Raw genomic sequence first — 22,148 nt, 5'->3', positions numbered from 1 at the left:
TTAGGTCATGATCTTGCAGTTTGTGAGTACTAGCCCCAGTTTGGGCTCTCTGCTGTCAGTACAGAGCCCGCTTTGTATCCTCTGTCCGCCCCTCCCCCACTTGTTCTCTCTCTCCATCTGAATAAATAAACAAATAAATAGATCTGAGTCCAGGCAGTGAAGAATAAGTGGGTGTTTGCCTAATAAAGATAAAAAGTAACATATGTAAAAGCAAAGAGAGAAGAAATAGCAGGACCCATTCAGGAATATGCATATAGTTCAGAATGGCCTAAACAAAGGGTAGAGCAGCAGGTATGAGGCTAGGAAGGTGGTGCAGGATGCCCTCATAGAGTACTGTCTCTGTCTCACTAAGGAAGAAAAATTATCCTTAAATGCTAAGCTTTTTGAAGATGCTAATTGGCCCTAATTCTTCACCCCTCTTTGTATCTACATTCTTTGTTGTGTGACTTTTCATTTCTTATCAAAAAATAAAAGTATGTTTCTTTACCTCTTGACTTTGGGTGTGGCCAGGTGACTGGCTCTGGCCAATAAAATGAGGTGTAGGTGATGGTGTACCTGCTTCAAGCTAAGGCCTGGTATGTTTCCATTTCCCTGCTTGTATCTCTGCTATCACCATGAGGACATATCCAGCCTGGCAAGATGAGAGCCATATGGACCAGAGCAAACTCATCCCAGCAAAGCCCAGCCTAGGCCAGGTAACCCAGCTGACCTCTATAATTCGTAGGCCAAATAGATGCTTATTGTTGCATGCATCTGAGATTTTTGTGATTGTTTGTTATTCAGCATTTTGTGCCATTTTCTAACTGATACAGGCCCATTAAAGGGACATAGCAGAGGTGTAACATGCACCAGTTTTTATTATAGAATATTTGTGTTGTCTGAATGTGACTGATAATGTTAAAGAGGGTCAAAAAAGGAGGCTGGGAGATCAGTGAGAACATTGTAATCATCTATAGAGAAACACCAGGAGGTTGAACTAGGTCCTTTGGCCATGGGCAGGGGAGGTAAGGAAAGGAATTAAATTTTTTTTCTTAAAAAGTTTTAAATTATGAAATATTTTAAACACATAGTAATATAACTGACACTCATGTGACCACTACCCAGCTTTAACATAAGTCAACATGTTGCAACTTTTTAAAAAGAAATGTGGCCTTATCTCTAATTCCTCCTCCTTCCTTCCACAGAGATAATCACTGTCCTGGGGTTGGGTGTATTATTTTCATGCAGGTTTTTAGTTTTTAGGTGAATGTATGTGTCCATAAACAATATACACTATTTTATGGGTTTAGAATTTTACATATTATACTATATTTTTACAACTTGCTTTTCTTATGTTTTTGAGATTTATCTACATTGGTACCTGAAGGTCTAATACATGGAGGAATTGAGAGATAATGAAAAAGTAAAAGTTAACAATGTGAAATGCAAGAGAAAGGAAAAAATCTCAGATAACCATCATATTTCTGGCTAGGGTGATCATGTGAATTACAGACAAGGATGAGGAATACAATAAAAGGAGCAGGTTTAAAATGAGGAGGGCTGGAAAATATTGAGCTCAATTTGAGTGGGGGTGGTGTGCTTACTTATTGGGGCCATATTGATGGACTAATGTTCTGTGGGCAGCTGAATTTGAAGCTTGCTCAGGAGCATGTTGTGGTTCTAGAGTCTTACCATTTTACCACAGTGACAGCAGTTTTAACTATGGGAGTTGATTTCTCACACAAGAAATGCATACTAAGTGAGGAAAAGAGAAGACTAAAAGCAGAAGTTTAGGCCACAGATACCAACAGTTGAAAGCAAACAGAAGACCAACAATCAGGGCTCTTCTTACATCTTTCTGAGGAATATTCCTTCATACATTCCTATCAGGGAAACATTTTTGAGCTTGCATGTACATAGTCACATTTACTTGTGTAAATGATATAATGGTACTATGAAACTAATATATGCATTATAAAAGACTCTCCAAAATAGAAATTTTAGATGCATTATGTATGCAATAAATAGAAACAGGTGTTCTAATGTTTCTCTCCTACTCCTTAATAGATCATGTTATATACTCCCTAAAGTGTCTTCCTCACTTTTGAAGTCCCTGATTAATACAGATCGTCTGACCGTTTCTTTCATATGGGAAAATATGCTTTGCCTTATCATTATTCTGAAAGTGGCATTGACTACTCCTGTTCAAAATATTTAGCACACATGAAAACAGAGTTAGAAATATTTAAAAATGTAGGGGCACCTGGGTAGCTCAGTCAGTTGAACGTCCAGCTCTCGGTTTCAGCTCAGGTCATGATCTCACAGTCATATGATTGAGCCCCAAGTCAGGCACACTGACAGCACAGAGCATGCTTGGAATTCTCCCTCTCTCTCTTTCTCTCTCTGCCCCTACCGCTCTCATGAGAGCTCTGTCACTCTCTCAAAATAAATAAACTTAAAAAAAAAGAAATATTTAAGAGTTTAAAATTACTTGTGCCATGTGAAGTGGAAATTAGAAAATTGTTGTTAGTTTTTTTTTCACTAACCTTCCCCATCCCCATAGCTGACAATCCCTGATTCCTGACAACCACTAGTCTCTTCTTAATTTGTATAATTTTGTCATTTTGAGAATGCTATATAAATGGAATCATATAGTATATAACCTTTTGAGATTGATTTTTTTTTTCACTCAGCAGATGTCCTTGAGATCCATCCAGGTTGTTGCATGTATCAGTAGTTGGTTCCTTTTTTTTTTTTTTTTTTTTTTAGTAGGCTTCATGTCCAGCCTGGAGCCCAACATGGGGCTTGAACTCATGACCCTGAGGTCAAAACGTTAGCTGAGATCAAGAGTTGGACACTTAACTGACTAAGCCATCCAGGCACCCAAATAGTTGGTTCCTTTTTTTGGCTAAGTAATATTCCATGGTATAGATGTACTACACTTTGTTTAATTATTCATCTATTATAGGACATTTTGGTTTCTAGCTTTTGGCTATTACGAATGAAGCTGATAATGAACAATTGTGTAAAGGTTTTATGTGAGTGTAAGTTTTCATTTCTTTGGAATAAATGCTCCACATACCAATTATTGAGTCATGTGATAAGTGTTTAATTTTTGTAGAAACTGCCAGATTTATGTTCCCACTAGCAATGTAAGAGATAAGTAGAAACTCAGTTTTAACTGACCTACCTATCTAGGGGGGTGCTGACTTACCTGCAGGAGTGTACAGCTTCTTACCTTGCTTTGTAACTTCTTATCAACAAACACAAAATGAATATCGATGAGTTTGAGTAAAACAAAAAAAATTAAATAATGATTTTTATGAGCAAATGATTTCCTTAGCTGAACCTTTTATACATTGTCTGTTAACAAGTCTGATCCTTTCTAATTAAATTAGTGTATTTTTTCTCTCAAAGAAAACAGCCCTATCTGCTTAAAGCACAGGTGGGTTTTTTTTAAACTTAACATTGATCAAAGTGTTTAATGTCCCATTTGTCCTGTTATTAATGCTAATTAGATCCCCTAAAGTCAATTCTCTTGATGCCAGTATATTGTCATGAGAATGCTAGTACTATTTTCTACTACTTCTAAAAAATTTAATGCTTAACATCTTCAAAGATCAATAAATAGGCATTATTTTTATTTCTTTTTCTCAAAGTTATTTTTAAACAATGAACTGAAATTCTGGAAATTAAAGTTGACATTCTTCAGGAAACAAAGACTTCAAGGGACAGAGACTCACTGCAGTTAAAACAAGAGCCCACAGACATCATTCTTTTAAATTTGATTTAGAGTGAAAAGTTTCAGTGAAAGGCATGCAGATTTCTTCTCAGCCCAATTCGCACAAAAGGTCAGGGCTTACTTCTCTATTACCTTGAGGGGCTTGACTCATAGATCTGAGTCACAAATGAGTCAGCTGAGTGAGAGCCAGAAAGGCCTGTACTTCTGAATGGAGAAGACCCTGAGAGCCTGGCTCACCATCAGTACAGAGAACATAAAGGCTCACATACAGGAAAAGATGGATGTAGACAGAGAGTTCAGGGAGCTTCTGAAGCTCAGGTTTGCAAGATTCTGGTTGGGCTGTGGAGTCCTGACCACCTTGACCTCTCTTTCCTCTCTCCTGACCTGTGGCCAGAGAAGATCAACAGTCCAGAGTTAGAGCCCTATAGAATATCAAGAAGTTGATGGGTTTTTAGCCTGCATGGTTGGGTAGATTAGGTTATGGTAACAGAAAGACCCAAACATGTAATTGCTCAGCACAAAGGGAATTTATTTCTTTTTCGCCTAACAGTACAATAAGGTTGGAAATATAAGGTTCAAAAAGATAAAGAGGATATGTGGCTGTGCTCTGTGTAGTCCTTTGGGATCCAGGCTGATGACACTCCCATCTTTTTTTTTTTTTTTTAACTTAAAATGTGTTTATTTATTTTTGAGAGACGGAGACAGAGCATGAGTGGGGGAGGGGCAGAAAGAGAGGGAGACACAGAATCTGAAGCAGGCTCCAGGCTCTGAGCTGTCAATACAGACCCCAACGTGGGGCTTAAACTCACACACCGCGAGATCATGACCTGCGCTGAAGTCAGATGCTTAACTGGCTGAGCCACCCAGGTGCCCCAGACACTCCCATCTTTAAAACTTGACTTTCAGGGGCACCTGGGTGGCTCAGTTGATTGAACATCTGACTCTTGATTTCAGCTCGGGTCATGATCTCACGACTGAGCCCTGTGTGAGCCTGCTTAAGATTCTCTCTCCCTCTCCTACCCCTCCCCAGCTTGCATCTTGCATGTGCTTGCTCTCTCTCTCTTTGTCTCAAAAAAAAAGGGGGGGGGGGACACATGGGTGCCTCAGTCAGCTAAGTCAACTTTGGCTCAAGTCATGATCTCATGGTTCATGAGTTTGAGCCCTGTATCAGGCTCCCTGCTGTCAGTTCAGAGCCTACTTTGGATGCTCTGTCTCTCTCTCTCTCTCTCTCTGCCCCAACCCCACTTGGAAGCCTGAATGTTCTCTCTCTCCCTCTCACTCTCTCTGTCTCTCAAAAATAATTAATAAACATTAAAAAAAATTCAGGACAATATGGGGGAGTGTGTGTGTGTGTGTGTGTGTGTGTGTGTGTGTGTGTGTTTAGGTATATATTTCCATCTTAGCCAGAAAGGGGGAAAGAACACAGAGGAATATGTAGGAGAGTTTTGTAGGCCAAGGTAATAAAGGTCCACACCACCTGTGTTCATGTTCTACTGGAGAGAGTCTAGTTATATGTCATCTTTCTTCCCCCCAACTACAAGGAAGTCTGGAGACAAGGGCCTACGAGTGTGTCTGAAGAAGGAGGGAAGGCTTTTGGTGGCCAGTCAGCTAGCAGTCTCTGTCACAGAGCCCTTTCCACTCAGCTGGTGTCTGGGCCAGCTTCTGATAAAGTGGGAAGTGGACCTGAGGCCCTGAGCACAGTGAATCTGTAGCAAAGGTGAGGATTTGTCCGCAGACAGCAAGTAGAGTTTCCTTTCCACAAGGAGCAAGAGAGGTGAGCAGTGTCCTATTAGGCTGATTTCTATCTGTGGACAGAATGGCTGCTCTCTGGAGGGAAATTTCCTATCCCTGGGAAGCTAGTCAACTTTTCGTCCAGAACAGAGCATCATTTGAAAAAAATGAGTTCCAAGGAGATTGTAGAGTGTTCCCTTTGTGTGACTACAGGAGTTGGTAATGGGAATTCGGTTGTACAAAAAGAACGAAACAGAGTCATGTCTGTCGTAAAGGATCCCGAGCATCTAACTCTCTGTAAGTGTAGGGTGTCCTTGAAGTAAGTTCTTGCTGACAAGATTGCAGAAGCTGGGCAGGGGAGGGCGCTAATTGCTACACCGTCAGGACAAGAACACTTGTATAGGTGCACTCCTTTATTACAGACCCACCCTCTGTAAAGGTAAAGAGCTGATGCGGAACCAACATGTGCAAATTCTCTTCCCCTCTGCCCTTGGCCCAAGGACAACTGCACAAAATGGGATTAATTGGGATTATGGGGGCTTTGGCTGCTTGGCTGCTACTCAAGGATGAATGCTTAATTTATGTCTCAGTGATCTTGACTCCTGCCTGATTAAACTGGCTCACTCAGGCCATTGTTTGCCAAGGACTTTTCTTTCAAAGGAGAAGCTACAGGTGGTGCCTTTATGTGAGACTTTGAGCTTTGATACAGCACGTGGCTTTACTGGTTTGCTGCAGTCTCACCTTTCTCTCAGAAATAACTAAAAGCAGAAATAACTTCAGTGGGTTCTCCTCTCATCTTTCAGGGCTTTCTTGTGATACCCAAAATGTCAACAGGTGTGATGGTTCAAGAATACAGAGAATGGATGTGGAATTATTACTGGAAAGGAGAAAAGAGCATTTGTTTGGAAAATATCCACCAAGCAGAGATGTTAAGATTCAGAGTGCCTCATCTCTACTTTGCAGCTCACTTCTGTGAATCAAAAGGTCCCCCTTGACAGCACCCCCCCGCCCCTGCCCTGGCTCTGAGCTGGCTGAGATGGGGCCACACTCCTACTTCCCTGTGCTGTTTCTGTTGTAATGTTTGAGGATTGGCTTTTGTGTTAGATCAGAAACTCACTCTCAGGTTTGTTCCACGTGGGCCCAACTCTTGTTATTTGAAGGAATGGGAATGATGGGCAGTTTCTCTTCTACTGGGATTAAATGAAGACTGTCCATCAACCTGAACTGGTTTGATGGTTTTAGCCCATTTGACTAGTGAAGTTGGTTTATAAAACATAAAGCAGTTTTTTGACTGACTTGATGTTTTCTTATTGACTTGGCCCTTGTGGTCAGTCAAAAGAGCCAAATTGATTTGGGCAAATCTGCACTGCGGTGTGTTCTCCAGAGGTCACATAAACATCTTCAGAAGCAAATAAGCTCTTTGAATGCATAACTAAGTGAAGTTTTCTGTCCAGAGGGATGTGTTACAAGTAACTGTAGTCTTGACTTTGGTTTGTAGTAATAAGGATTATTTGTTAAGTAAAATAAGGATTGTGGTTTTAATATACTAAACTAACATGACAGGGACTTATACATTAGCCATGTGGCATTTAATTAATTTAATTAGTTAATTCTAGAAACTTTTTTTAATGACTTCCTCCTTTTATTTATTAAAAAAATTGTTTTTAAATATTTATTCATTTTTGAGAGACAGAGAGGGACAGAGTACAAGCGGGAGAGGAGCAGAGAGAGAGGGAGTCGCAGAATCCGAAGCAGGCTCCAGGCTCCGAGCTGTCAGCACAGAGCCCAATGCAGGGCTGGAACCCACGAACCACAAGACCACGGCCTGAGCTGAAGTCGGATGCTTAACCGACTGACTGAGCCACCTAGGTGCCCCATAGAAACTTGTTTTTAAATATCATACATTAAGTTACTACAGAGATTATGAGCATCCTCATTTTACATTTATGTGGTATTATTTGGATTATACTTGGAAAATGTCAAATGTATTAATATTATTTTTCCTAATGTCATATAAAGAAATCAGCTACAAAAATTAGTTTGTTAAGGTGAGAAGTCTACCATATTGTATCTTGGGAAATATCCAGTGATTAGTTTTGGGGTTCAAACTCTGCCTTCAACCAGGATTCCGTAAGTTTAAAGAAATTTATGGAAAATGCAATTATGAGCATATTATGATGTTAATTAAAAATTACTTTAAACTTTATAACATATTATCTCCTGAAAATACTCTGATGATAAAATTTAGAATTTAATCAACTGGGGAGTGGTGATAGTAAAATTGATTAACTCAGTCTGAATTCGAGAGAGAAACAGAGATCCTAGGGAAATAGATAAATGAGAGCATATGAGTTTAGAAAGAAAATCAGTCAACTCTATCAAACAACTTAAAAGTTAGAGAGAGGGTATAGATGTTGCTAGGATTCAGAATTAGCAGAAGTGAGGGATGCCATCTGTCCTGAAGTTTGATGAAGCCCTTCAGAGAAGATTAACCAAGATAAGAAAAGATTTCTCTGAGCGCTATGAAGAAAGTATCTCAGGAACGTCGGCTGGGAAATGTCTTCATCCCTTGCCTCCCCCAGGGGACAGTCATGGCACACCCTTCCTTGTTTCATAGATCCTTCTAAAAGCTGGGCAGTTTACAGATTTGTCTTATTTCTATGCATGGAGACACAGTCATACCTCAGGATGTTACAGCTGTCAGAGACCCACAGAATTTTCCAGTTTAACCCCATCTTTTATAGACAAGAAGACTGAAGCCCAAAACAAGGAATGAGCTTGCCTCAATTCACACAGGAAATTATTCCCATTGCCCTTATTTGATTTGCTAAGAACTCAGTCACCCTGTAGACATCCTTTGCAAATTTAGGAAGTAAAATTATTCAGCTTTCTTGCCACTACATAGATACTTAATTTAGCATAATCGTTCTAAAATTACATATTACTACTTCTGACTTTAAGTAGCTTCTCTTGATGAAAGTGCTCCTCTAACACTACATTCCCTGACAGAACAAACACCCTAATTATTTGTATTGCTTAAAATTGTTCTCTAGCTATATCATGACAGCTTACCTGGTTTTACCATCTACTGGACCAGCTGCCTATGTCTGGGCAGGGACCAGGTACTTGTTTTTCTTTGCATCTCTCACCCATTAGAAACCAATATTAATAGATACACCATTGATGGTTCTAGGTACCTCCACACATAACAATTCACTACCTGCACCTCTAGCTGTTGAAAGTCAGGAAATGTAGCAGAAAGCCTTGTAAAGTACTTTTAAAGAAGGTTTGATAGATACCAGAAGCCCCTTCTACAAAATTTGGTTTTGAGCTCACAATAAAGCTGTGAATTTGCCTTGTAGTGTCAGTAAAAAGAGGTGTGTTTTTAGAAGATAATAAAAGGTAATAAAATCTCTGGCCTAATTAATGACTATTCCATTCCAAGACACTTTGCATAGAAGTAAATTTTGAAGAAATTAAGAGATTTTCTTAGGTGAGACATTTTTGTTTATTTTTTGTGTTCTTTTGTTTTATGAGATTATACTAGAAAATTGAATCAAATTTTAGGCTTTGTATTCTGGCCTGGCTGAGTTATAGTCCATTCTAGGTTTCACATCCCAGCAAACCACCCCTAAGCAGTACATCTGACAGCAGCCCTGGCTGTCTCTTCACTTCAGCAGCTAAATATTTGCTAAATGAAATCATGAAAATACTTATTTCTGGCCCAAAGTCCTATGGCCAGAGCAGGAAGTGAGGTGCTGAGTCATGTAAAATTTTACCAAAGTCCTCAAGAACTGCATTAGGGACATGTGATGAGACATGTACATTGTTTCCAGATGTACTAGGAACATAAGATATCAGGTGGGACGAGTTGGGGAATCTTATCTACAAATCCAACCTCATACCTATTCCAAATATTAACTTATTTGCTCATTTAATTGATTATGTAATTTCAGTTTTCTCCATGTGTTACCAGTAAGTTCTCAGATTTTATTCCTCAGCTATAGTCCAGATCCATCATGGAGGCAGGGTTGCAATTAGTCAAGATGAGCCTAGGTTCTGCAGGCAAATTCATGCTGTGACCTTGGACAATGTACTTATTCTGTCTGGGCTTCAGTTTCCTCATCTAGGAGACAGCAATATTACTACCTTACAGAATTAGCATGAAGATAAAACTAACCAATATATCAAAGCATTTAAGACAATGCTTGGCATAGTAAGCCCTCAACAAATATTAGGGAAGAGTAAACATCATTGTTTTGACATTTGAGAAGTGTGTGAATGGATGGATTTGTTGATTCCAGTCATTGGAAGCAAGGCAGTCTAAAAAAATAAGATTTGACTTCTCTCATATTAGCACTGAGACATTAATTTTGCAAGCTGAAAAACAGAATGGACCTTGAGCATTAACCTAATATACCAAGAAGTGAAAACACTAGTCAAAATGACAGAAACAGCATAAACCATAGATATTATCTTTGTGTAATTTTTAAGAAATTGGTTACAACAAAATTGCTTCTTTTCATTACACATATATGTAACTATGCTGATTTCATATAAACTATATCAACTTTAATGTCTTTTTAGTATTTGCAAAATACGTAACAATCTTCAACATGAGCGTTACTTCTAAGTTTGTATCTTAGTAACTCAGCATGGATAAAAAGCAATTCTTTTTTTATTTTTTATTTTTTTGCTTAGTACTGACAAGACACTTGGCCCTAGACAAGTAGAGAAGATTCTGGCTGGTTATGCAACTCAAAAATCTAATGAGTTGGAGACAGAGGTGGAGTCCTCACATTGTGAGATTCTATGGACTTTTCCTCAGCTTTGTCCTTTATTATCTATAGTTTGTCAGAAGGCAGACTACTCATGAGCAGTTCCACAATAGATAATTACATTCAGTTGTTATTTCTTCTGTGCCACCATTGTCTTGATTATATTATGCCCTGTGACGAGTGCTGTATAGAGCAAAATGAAGGATAAGGCTTCAGCACAAGAAAAGGTTACGCTATAAAGAACGAGCATTTTGAAATGGCCTTGTGGTCAGGCAAAAGCACAATGCCAGGTGTAGTTGAACAAGGAAGAAAGCCACTCTAACAGGAAGCACAGGCCCATCTGGGAGGGATGCACGAGAGAGGAAAGGAAGGAGCAGAGAAAGCACACACTACAGAAGTGGCTCCTTGTCAACAGTTGGAAAGATACTATGTTGAATAATGGGTTTTAAGACTATGATGAATATTAGAAGAGGCAGTGGGAAGGCAGTTGAACTTCCAGAGAAAGAAGTCAAGTGGTGGCTCCTGCTTTTAAAATTCGAATGTCTCCTCCCCCAGCCAAAAGTTTGAGATATGCCTCCCAGCTCACCACCACCTGGAAGTTAGAAAATGCTCAGACCTTTGGACAGCAGACTTAAAGGCTGAAAGAAGTTGGATCTTTTTCTGGTATACTAGTGAATTTGGAAGAGTTGAGAGATATGTAAGGTAATAAGCGTGTTAGTAATAAGCTAATTGGTGATTTTTTTTTAATGTTCTAAAAACAGTGACTGAGGATGCTAATCACAACAAAAAAGACATTTCATTGGGCAAAAGACTAATTGAAGGTTTAAGTGGGAGACTGAAGAATCATTGCTAGCTGGTTGCTTTATAAAGTAAGCTGATGCTTAGGAGACAAGTAAAGAAGATTCTGGCTGGTTATGCAACTCAAAAATCTAATGAGTTGAAGTGTAGTAGTGTAATATTTAAGTGTACTATTTATTTCCAGAAGTCAGGAACTTCTTTGTTCTTATGTCTTATATTATAAGAAAGGCTTTATTTGTATAGTGGATGCAGCAGCATTAAGTGACATGAAGTTAGTCTGTAGCATTCCCTACCTGTAGGGGTCAAAGAGCCTAACATTGTAGATGAATTTCAAAGGGGGCTAGATAATTCTGTGGCAAATATTAACGTTTGTTGTCATGCATGTTAAAGACTGGTAATCAAATTTCATGCCTCAGAGAGTGAATGAATGATGCCAGGGCAAGCCACCCCCTCCCCACACCTCACCCCCATGCCTACAGGAAACACAACCAATTTGGTGGGAAGGGAAGACACTTTCTTCTTGTGATAGCTCAATGAAATCACACAGTTCTCTGTGGCTCAGGACCTAGGTGGAAGGGCACCTGGGTGGCTCAGTTGGTTAAAAACCTGACTCTTGATCTTGACTCAGGTCATGATCTCACAGTTTTTGTGAGATTGAGCTCTGTGTCAGGCTCTGCGCTAACAGTAAGCAGTGTGCTTGGGATTCTCTCTCTCCCTTTCTCTTTGCCCCTCCCCCACTTGTGCTCTCTCTCTCTCTGTCTCTGTCTCTCACAAAATAAACTTTAAAACAAAACAAAAAGACCTAGATGGGGATTGGGAGGTAAAAAGAGATGAGAGTCAGATTTCTCAGCTCTGGGATAGTGGCTGCCACACTGGAAGTTTCTCTGGACTGACAAGACTGAGGTCTGCAAGGAAAGAAGACTTGGCAAGTAACCTCCTGAGTCTGGGCAAGTCTTAATCTTCAGCTGGGGAAGACAGCCCTCTGAGGAGTCAGAGCCCCCCTCTATCACCTGGAGTTCACTTTCACTCCTGTATCAACCACCTGGAGGTGGGCGGGGGAGGGCTGGCCATTCCCATTTTCTATTTTCTTCCCCTCTTCCCCCTTCTGCCCCTTTTCTTTTTCATCTATCTCTCCTTTCTTCCTCCACAGTAGGAAGGAACCTCTGCTTCCCTCTGCTGCTAGATGAATGCTCCTTAGGAGATACATAGGACCCCACTGCCAAGAAGTCACTGGGGAAATCACCCCCTCCAGGCCTTAGGCAGGATACTTTAGAACCTGGGGCTGAAGATAGAGTGTGGTGTCTGGCGGCTTCAGGACATCATTGTTCTCTTCACCCTGGCATCTTCCCTCTTGCATTCTGCTTGATCCTTGCCCTTGGCATACAGATATGCTCTAACATTTCTCAAATAAAATAGGAAGAGATCCCTCTAGTCCCCATATGTTCCTCAAGCTATTCTCTCTCTGCTCTCCTTCAGAGCCAAGCTTTTCACAGGAGGTATTCGGAGTGCTGTTTCTTCTCTTCATGCCCCATTCTTGGTTCTGTAGCTCCCTTCCTGCTTCATCTCCCACCCTCCTGTGACTTGTCAATGTCACAAAGAACTTCTGTGTAGTCCCAGTTGGTGAGTATTGTTCAGGCTCCATCGTACCTTACCTCTCACAGTGCAACCGACCGCTCCCTCCTTCCCAAGCCTCAATTTTTCTTTATTTCTGTCGCACTTCATTCTTCTAGTGTTCTCCCCAATTTCTTTATCAGTTCAGAGGTCTGGGCCCAGCTGTGGGTCTCCTCTAAGCATATCATACACTCTCTTCCTGAGTGATCCCACCAGCTCACTGCTTTAATACTACCTATGTGCCAAGGACTCCCAAATATGTATTTGAGCTCCAAACTCCTATACCAAATGACTTCTTTTTCTTGGATGTCTCAGAGGCATCTCAAATGCAAAATGTCATTTCCTATCCCCATTGCCTATCTGCTCCCCCCTTCAAATCTTGTAAATCAACCCACATTCCCAGAAACATGAGAATCATCTTTCTTTGCATCTTGCTATATATCGTATTCATCACTATGTCCCATTGATTCTACCCCTCAGTTATTTCAGTCTCATTCATGTCTCTCCATTTCACTTTCCCACTAAGTGCAAGCCTCCCTCTTCTTCACCTGGACCACTGCAGTGCTTCCCAGCTGGTCTCAGTTCTACATCTCCCCCTTCAGATCGAATCCATTCTTAAATGGAACCTATTCTTACTTTAAAAGTTGAGAGATCCCTTAGGACAGAAGTTCAATCATATGACGTCACTGCTTATAATGTTTCAGTTGCAGCTTGCTGTGCCTATAAGAATCTGGTCCTGGCCAGTCCCCCATCTCATTTATGCCTTACTTTAGTTTCCTCTGCCGGAGCCCCTGAACCTCATTTCCATTCCAAGCTTTTTCCTGTCTCAGGACTCCACAATGCTGATCCCTCTGCCTGGAATTCTCTTTCTCTCACTTTTTACCTGGCTGATATTTATCAGTTTTTCTCAGATCTCAGTGTAATTATCACCTCTTCGTGGAGGCTTTCTTTCCTTAACCTTCTAATGTAAATTGTCCCCAGTTATGCTCTTTCTTAGTTACTTGTTCTGTTCCTTCATTTATAATTCATATTATACATAATATACAATGTATAGTCATAAATATTTTGTGTACTTACTTGTCGACAGCCTTAGCTCCCCATAAATTCCATGAAGTTAAGGATTATGCCTGTTCACCATTATAACCTGGATTGTAGGAGTGCCTGGGTGGCTCAGTCAGCTAAGCGTCCGACTCCATTTCAGGTCATGATCTCACCATTCATGAGTTCAAGCCCTGTGTTGGGCTCTGTGCTGACAGCTCAGAGCCTGGGAGCCTGCTTCAGATTCTGTGTCTCCTTCTCTCTCTGCCCCTCCTCCACTCATACTCTGTCTCTCTCTCTCTCTCTCTCTGAAAAATAAACATTAAAAAAGTATTTAAAAAAATAACCTGGATTGTAGGTGTGTGCCTGCCATCTCGAGGTCCTTAGTCTGCATCTGTTAAAGAATGCAAAGTAGCCAGGTCATAACTGACTATTGAGTGCCACACAGAAGGGAAAGGGAGGTTGTCACCATCAATAAGAGCATTTAATCATCGCAGCATTTTTGGTAGTGTTATTACTTTTCTACTGTACCCTAAAATAAATTATGCCCTTTGTAATTTTCACTCTTGGATGACAAAGTTCCTAAAAACCAAGTCCTCTTAACTGTTTAATGTGCTACTGTGTTCTAGTGAGCTAGGTGGATTTGCAAAAACTTGAAAATCAGTTAGTGGAAAAGCACTCACTGAGTACCCACCACTGAGACAGATGCCCCGTGAGCACAAGGCTCACAGGGCATGACTAGCCCAGGCAGAAAGAAAAGACAAAGTCACAAAAAAACAACATATACAAGATAACAAATGTCAGCCCCAAGTCACATGATACACACATTCTGTACAATTATCCACCGTGTAGTCATTGCTCTTCATGTGGGCTAGAAATGACTTGTGGGCTTCATGTGCTAGAAAGTGTGCTAGAAAGAGGAAGGCGCCAGTGAGGGCTCTAATCATGTATTTGTGAGACTTTGGGCAAGTCACTTTATCACTCTGGACCTCAGCTTTCTCATCAGTAAAATGCAGGTAATGATACCTCCCCTTTCTGCTTCCCAGAAAAGGAAATCACTTTTCATTAAGCATCTACTCCATGTTAGGTCCTATATTAGACATGTTACCATACAGTTCTTATTAACAGTCTTTCAACAGTCATGAAACTCTTATTTCACAAATGAGATGGGGGCTCCAAGAGGTGTGGTAATGTATACAAGCTCATAGCTACTAAGAAAGAAAACCAAGATCAGAATTTAAGTGTGACAGCAAAGTTCATGCTCTTTCTACTCTTATCCAAGGTAAACGTAAGACTTTATAACTGGAAGGTGCTATACCAATGTAAGGTATCATTGCTATTTTATGAAAATGCAAGTCAGTCACAGATGAACAGTTGATTATCTTTATACTTAGTATACTGTGTCAGAAATTCTGAGCGTTACCAAGCAACATTTTACAGAAAAAGTGAAACTAGAAATGATCTTTTCACTCTTTCTCAAAGATTTTTGTCGTTGGATCTCTTTAATATGTTTTTCCATAAACTCAAACAGTGGTTCTGTATGTTTTAAATGTAATTTACACACCACCTTTTTTTTAGGGAAGCAACTATGATATAAAATGAGAAATACCTATATGTGGGGCCCATTTTTGAGTAACAGTAAGCTTCTGCCACAGAAGTTAAAACTAAAATGCCTTTGTCAAAGTGATTTAACAAAATGTATTTTGTCACTTGGAATCCTTGGCATATTCATCAAGCTTTTGTGGACTATGTCAAAATTCTTAAGAGCCGACTCTAGCCAGCTTCCCTATTGTGTGCACAAATGAGTCCATTTCTGCAACACCCTGCAGGATCTTCCCTGAGCCGTGTGCTCTAGTTGGAGATGAATCCCACTGATATCATCCCAAGTGCAAGGGCTCTGAGATCTAGCTAAGGTAATAGATTTGTTCTGGTACAAAATCAGAGAGGTAACCATCTATCCCAAACCCTCACAGAGGAGGGCCAGTGGGGGTAAGAGCATGGACAAAGTCACAGAGCTTATCTAGTGGCACAGCTAGTACTAGGATGAAGGACCTATGACTCGACCCAGTGCTCCCTGTTACCGAGAGTACTGTTGTAGACATGACGGAAGCTGACTAAAATTTCTGGTTCTCTTCTTCTTTCAGGCATATGGGAAGATTGGCCTGAACCTAGGTATGGCCCTGTGACCTGCTTTGGCCAACAAAATGTGAATGGATTTTTGTCACTTGTGGTCAATAGCATTTAAGAGCCATGTTGCAACTTTTCACGTTCCCTTCCCTTGCTGTAGTGAATCGTAAAGCATTATATTGAGATGTTGACTTAGTAAGATGATAGAGCCTCTGTCCTGGGGTGACTATGGGATACAGAGCCTCCCAGCTAGTGGCTTTCAGATATGCAGTATGAACAAAACTGTTTCATAGCATAATTAACCTGTTCTGACTATTATAGATACACCATGATAGGATGGATCAAGGTTCACCATAGTGTTTGTGATCATGGCAAAGCTGCTTCTCCCATTTAAGAATAAGCCAGGACCTCCTTTCTGTTCACTGAGTAGAGTAGCAGAATGGACTTAAGGTCAGAGAGATCTGGACTCCCATCACAAATATCTCAGGGCTGGTGGTGTGGCCCTGGGCATAACACTGAATCCTCCTAAGCTTCAGTTTTTTGTTTTTGTTTTTATCTGTAAAGCAGGGATGACAATTTCAGCCTTGTAGGATTGTTGTGAGCATCACTTGTCTGAAGTAGATCATAATACAGCTCAAAATTACTTGTTGGGAAAAAGAATGTTTCTTGGTTAATTCCATGTGTAGAGTCCTGTCCATGGACCAAAAAAAAAAAAAAAAAAAAAAACCCTAAAAGTCCTATCCAGCCTTTTCTCAACCCTTTGGGCTTCTTCTTCTTCTTCTTCTTTTTAATGTTTATTTATTTATTTTTGAAAGAGAAAAAAGGAGCAGGGGAGGGGCAGAATGATGGAGACAGAGAATCCCAAGCAGGCTCTGCACTGTCAGCACAGAGGACAATGCGGGGCTTGAAGTCATGAACCGTGAGATCATGACCTGAGCTGAAACCAAGAGTCAGACGCTTAATTGACTGAGCCATCCAGGTGCCCCACCCCTTGGACTTCTTTTTCTTGTTTAATTTTTTTTTAATTTATTATTTTTGAGAGAGAGAGAGAGAGACAACATGTGAGCGGTAAAGGGGCAGAGAAAGAGGGAGGTAAGAGGATCCAAAGTGAGCTCTGTGCTGACAGCAGAGGACGCAATATGGAGCTCGAACTCACAAACAGTGACATCGTGACCTGAGCTGAAGATGGAGGCTTAACCGACTGAGCCACCCAGACGTCCCCTCTCCTTGGGCGTTTTTAAAGGATTTAAGTTATACAGAATCATGGAGCCCAAGGGCCTGAACAGTTAGGTTTCTTTAAAATTCTGGATCTCTTAATAGATTCAAGAAGGTATTAGTGTAGACTTTTTCTGCTTTCTCAATTCCTACTGGACACACATAACTGTTAAAATAAAAATAAGATGATGAAAAGGAGGAGGGTGGCTATGATTGAACAGAAGTAGTGCATTAAAATTTATTTCCTGATTAGGAAAATGGAAGTAACTGGAAGATTCTCTTTGTGAATAAGGCTCTTAAAAAGTGCTTCATTTGAAGTCTCAGTAGCAACTTTTGGGGTAGACTTATTTTTTTTTTTTTAGAACATAGTTATTGATAAACTGACCTATAAAGTTGAGTTCTTTTGTAAGAATTCCTTGATTCAGAGAGGAGTCTGTATCAGGCTTTTTGTTTATGGTGAACCCCTAAAATGTAGTCAATATTTATGGGAAATATTCCCATCATATTTAGGAAAGCCTATTAACCTCATTAAAAATACAGAAATAAGTTTTCTGAGTATCTGAGTGCTCATTCAAGCCATGCTTTAGAATGGGTATTTTCTTTCTTTCATAAAGTTCTTATCCATATAGATTCATTTTTTACTGACTATATAGCTATATAATTAAAGCTAGGAAGGGCCATTTAAACATTTAATTTAATGACTTTGAAGTAGAATTTTTAAGGTCAAAAGAAATGTGAACACCTGGAATCTAGTTGAAGTCTTGGTGGAATACATATAAAAATAAATACAAATACCTCATTATGCTTAAAAAAAAAAAGGCAAGGTTTGTGGGAGAGATCAGGATTCTGAAAATGGCATTTATAGCTTCCACTTAAATTTAAGCAGAAGAAAATGCTCCAAATTCTAATCTTTTTTTTTTTTTAAGATTTAATTTTTAAGTAATCTCTATACCCAACATGGGGCTCATACTCAACAATCCCAAGGTCAAGAGTCACGTGCTCTACTGACTGAGCCAGCCAGGTACCCCTCACAAATTCTAATCTTAACCAAATTCCATAGCTGGATGGATTTATTGGGAAAAATTGTTTAACTATTAAAAATGTCATATATGGTTTTCTAAGGAAAACAGCTCCCCAAATTATTGTCTGGCTCTCTCCCACCTAAACATTCCTTACCTTCTCACCCCCTTCCTTTTTTCTAACTCTATACACTAAATAACAGGTAACATTAGGGCAGTTTTCAAGAAAAAAAAAATCATTTCCAGAACCTAAAGATTCAAGATATAAATTCCTGCACTGTTAATTTAAGTGTTTGATTTCTAGTTGTCTTTGTTTCCTGCTTCAGTAAAGATTTGACAGTAGGGCGCTTGGGTGGCTCATTTGGTTGAGCGTCCAACTTTGGCTCAGGTCATGATCTCTCAATTCACAAGTTCGAACTCTGTGTTGGGTTCTGTGCTGACAGCGCGGAGTCTGCTTGGGATTCTCCCTCTCTCTCTGCCCTTCCCCTGCTTATGCACACACTCTCTCTCTCTCTCAAAAATAAATAAACATTAAAAAAATTTTAATTAAAAGAAAAAAAAAGATTTGACAGAATTACAAGCCAGGATTTCAGTAGTATCTTGAGAAGTAGAGCTGAAGTCTTTTCTCATTCTGGGCCTCCCATATTAGATGCTGTATCAGTTACACAAGAGAGAAAAAAAAAGTTTTAATAAATGTTTTATTAAATTATTTATTTTGGGGAAAGAGAGAGAAAATGGGGTGAGAGGGGCAGAGAGAGAGAATCCCAAGCAAGCTCCATATTGTCAGCACAGAGCCTGATGCAGGGCTCAAACCCCCAAACCATGAGATCGTGCACCCAAAATTAAGATTCGGATGCTCAACTGACTGAACCACCCAGGCATCCCTAGAAGAGAGAAAAATTTTAATTCACGCTAAGAACCATTTAAATGGAAAGCCAGTGGCTTTTATACATGTTAGAACACTTGAAGGTGGAGGAGGCAGAAGTCTGGCTTGGAGAAATCTTGAGACTTTTTAACCCATTTTGGACCCACTTCTTGGTAGGAGCTTTCTGGTGTGTTCCCAGCACATCACACAGCAGCAACATGATTAAACAGAGCATCTTTACTGCTCTGTGTTGCCAGGTAGAAGAGTGCACACCAATATTGCAGAGGTCCCAACCAGGCAAGAGGTGGGGATGCCAAGAGACTAAGGCAAAGAGGCTTGAGGACGTAGCAGAAGGTACTGTGGTGGTCCTGCTCGCAGTCAAAACATAAAACGTGGATCAGAGGCATGATTGCTTTAGAGAGCAGTTCCAAGGCTGGCTGCTATGAGACACTGGACAGATCTGTAATCTGTGGTTGTGACAACATCAGGGTGTGTATTAAAATGTAATTCTTGTAGACAAGAGACAAGTTTAATGCATTCAGAGGAGGACCTGAGCCAAAACATAAGCTATCCCATTATCCCACACAATATCTTGCAAATTTTAGTCAAATAAAGCTAAACTGCCTTACTTGCCATCATAGAAACAAATTCAGAACTAGCCAAAATATTATTTCCCTGCACCCATCTAAAATATCAACAAAACCAAGTTGATTGTCTTATTTGAATGGTTTAGAAATACTTTCAGATAGTGTCCACTAAGTCCTTTTACGGAAGAGATTAAGTTAGACTTGGTTGATCAAGCAAAATTGCTGATCCACCTTTAGCACTCAATTAGCCAGGGGTTATAGCTCCAAGAATACACAGACATATGGATCAGACATGGGGACTTAAACCTGAATTGGGAGTCCAAAAGGATTTAAAGCTAACTGTATCTTTTCCCCAAATGTCTAAGGAAGGCCATGCAGATCAAAGGAGAAAGTCCCTAGAAGCATTAGGGTATTTGGCCAGACCCTTTTTGTGAGGTTGTGACTAAGTTTTCTGGAGAAAGAGAAAAAAAACTTGATGCTTATTTCTAAGGGAAACACCCAGAATCATGGCTGGGAGGCCAGCTCTCAGAGTGTGGTTTGGTTTCCTGACATGGATCTTCCTTAATTAAGTTGGATTTATTTGATCAAACATATTGTGATCATCCTCCTTCCCCCATGACAAAACAGTAGTGATAACTTGCATTTGTGTATGACTTGAATTATTTATTTTGGTAAGTGCTTTCTAGTAATCACCTCTCTTGATTCCCACAACAACACCTCCTATGCAGGTAGTGATAATCCAGGCCACGCATATGATTTACACAGAAAGGAAGTGCATCCTTGAGACTAAGTGTCCCAGCAAGGTTTTCGGACTTCAGAGCTGGTGCTCCTTTTCAAATCCACTTGACCATCTCAAGTATTCATCAAACAATGTCCTCATTAAACAGTTCTAACCTAGAATGTACTGTGACAGAAACATTTCTACATGCTTTAGCATTTCTCTTTATTGACGAATACTTTTGCCAACTTTTCACCATGATTTTCTTCTTTTTTTTTTTTTAACATTTATTTATTTTTGAGAGGCCAAGAGAGACAGAGCATGAGTGGGTAAGGAGCAGTGAGAGAGGGAGACACAGAAGCCGAAATGGGCTTCGGGCTCCAACCTCTCAGCACAGAGCCTGACACAGGGCTCAAACCCATGAACTGCCAGATCATGACCTGAGCCGAAGTCGGACGCTCATCCAACTGAGCCACCCAGATGCCCCTTCACCATGATTTTCTATTGTATTTAAACACAAAGAGATTATACAACCTCTTCTCTAGAATAAAGTGAGTGGAGATGTTGATGGTTTCAGCTTATGTTTGATACAGATACAATGGCTGCTGGAGCATCCTTCAAACCATTGGACTGTTGAATACAGCAACCCCCTTGCCAATGAATGCCATTGGTGTTAGCAGTGGAGTGTTGCTTGTGGTGGAAGATATCCGGGATTGGAAAGTAGTAGTTTGTTGACCTGTATGATGGAGAGGCCCACCTTAATATGTATGTAGAGTAATACTGCAGTGATTGGAGGGTTTTCCCCTAGGTCATGAGTTTTCTTATCTTATTCATCCATCTACCACCGGGCTTGAAAGCTGTATTTGGTGCTCTGTCCCCATTGCAATGTACATACCTCTTGGAAGAAAAGATTGAAATAGAAAGGCGTGGTACACTCTCCCCCTCATGGGTCTCTCTCACCACCACCTCCCCAGCACTGCCCATGAGAGGAGGGCAAGGAGAGAAACCACAGGTGGGCCCTACCTTTGGACTCATGCCTGAGTCCAACTTGGTACTTGATGGGCAAGCACCTGGTCCTCCCTGAGGCAGAAGTTTAAAAATCAGCATCATCGTTACCTTCTAGAAATGGGTTAATGCTGATCTTGGGGCCATCAGAGCTAGAGTCATTGCTCGGGGTTTCCTGTGCTTATTTCCTCACCGCCACCACTGACAGCAAGCCCCTTCCCTCTGTAGTTTGTCATCATCTTGTTACCATAAAAATCACATCTCAGTTTGGGCTGCAGGACTCAGATAATGCACAAGCACCATGTTAAATGTTATGATGTGAAACATCATTTATTTCTTCAACAATTCATTCCAGAGCTGGGGCTGTGGCTTTGCAAAATTCTTTTTCTGCCTCCTCCTCCCTGGCTCTTTTCTTCTCCCAAATCCTTTTCTCTTGCTCTCTTTCTCCTATTGACCACTTGTTAAATCTTTTTGTTTGTTTCCCCCCTTTCTCCTGGGACCCTCCGACAGGCAGGCTTGCCAGATTCATTTTCTGATCAAAGCTGTTTGATTTGGTCAATTTTGCCACATTGGAGACGTTCTCTATTACAGAGATAAATAGCTTTGGGCTAACTGTCAACGAAAACTTGTAAGCTAATAAATTATTCCAATTTCTTCCCGCGGATTTCTCTGGAGACAGCCCTAGGAAATACACTTTTTGATTAGTAAATTTCTCTGTGTGTGTGTCTGGACATTCAAATGTGTCGGCTTTGATTAGCACCATTGCTTTTCAAGTCGACGTTGGCTGAGGGGCTGTCAGTTGCAGGCAGCCCTGATGCATAATGCATCAACTGGGCCCGGAAACAGGAGCCTCTTCCAAGGCTGGAAAGGTGGGAAAATTGCCCTAACAACCCTGCTGGCTTACTCTGCACCAAAGGGAGCTCAACTTGAAAGTC

The sequence above is a fragment of the Leopardus geoffroyi genome, chromosome A1, assembly GCF_018350155.1.
Source record: "Leopardus geoffroyi isolate Oge1 chromosome A1, O.geoffroyi_Oge1_pat1.0, whole genome shotgun sequence".
Lineage (NCBI taxonomy): Eukaryota > Metazoa > Chordata > Mammalia > Carnivora > Felidae > Leopardus > Leopardus geoffroyi.
This window is presented reverse-complemented; position numbering follows the sequence as displayed.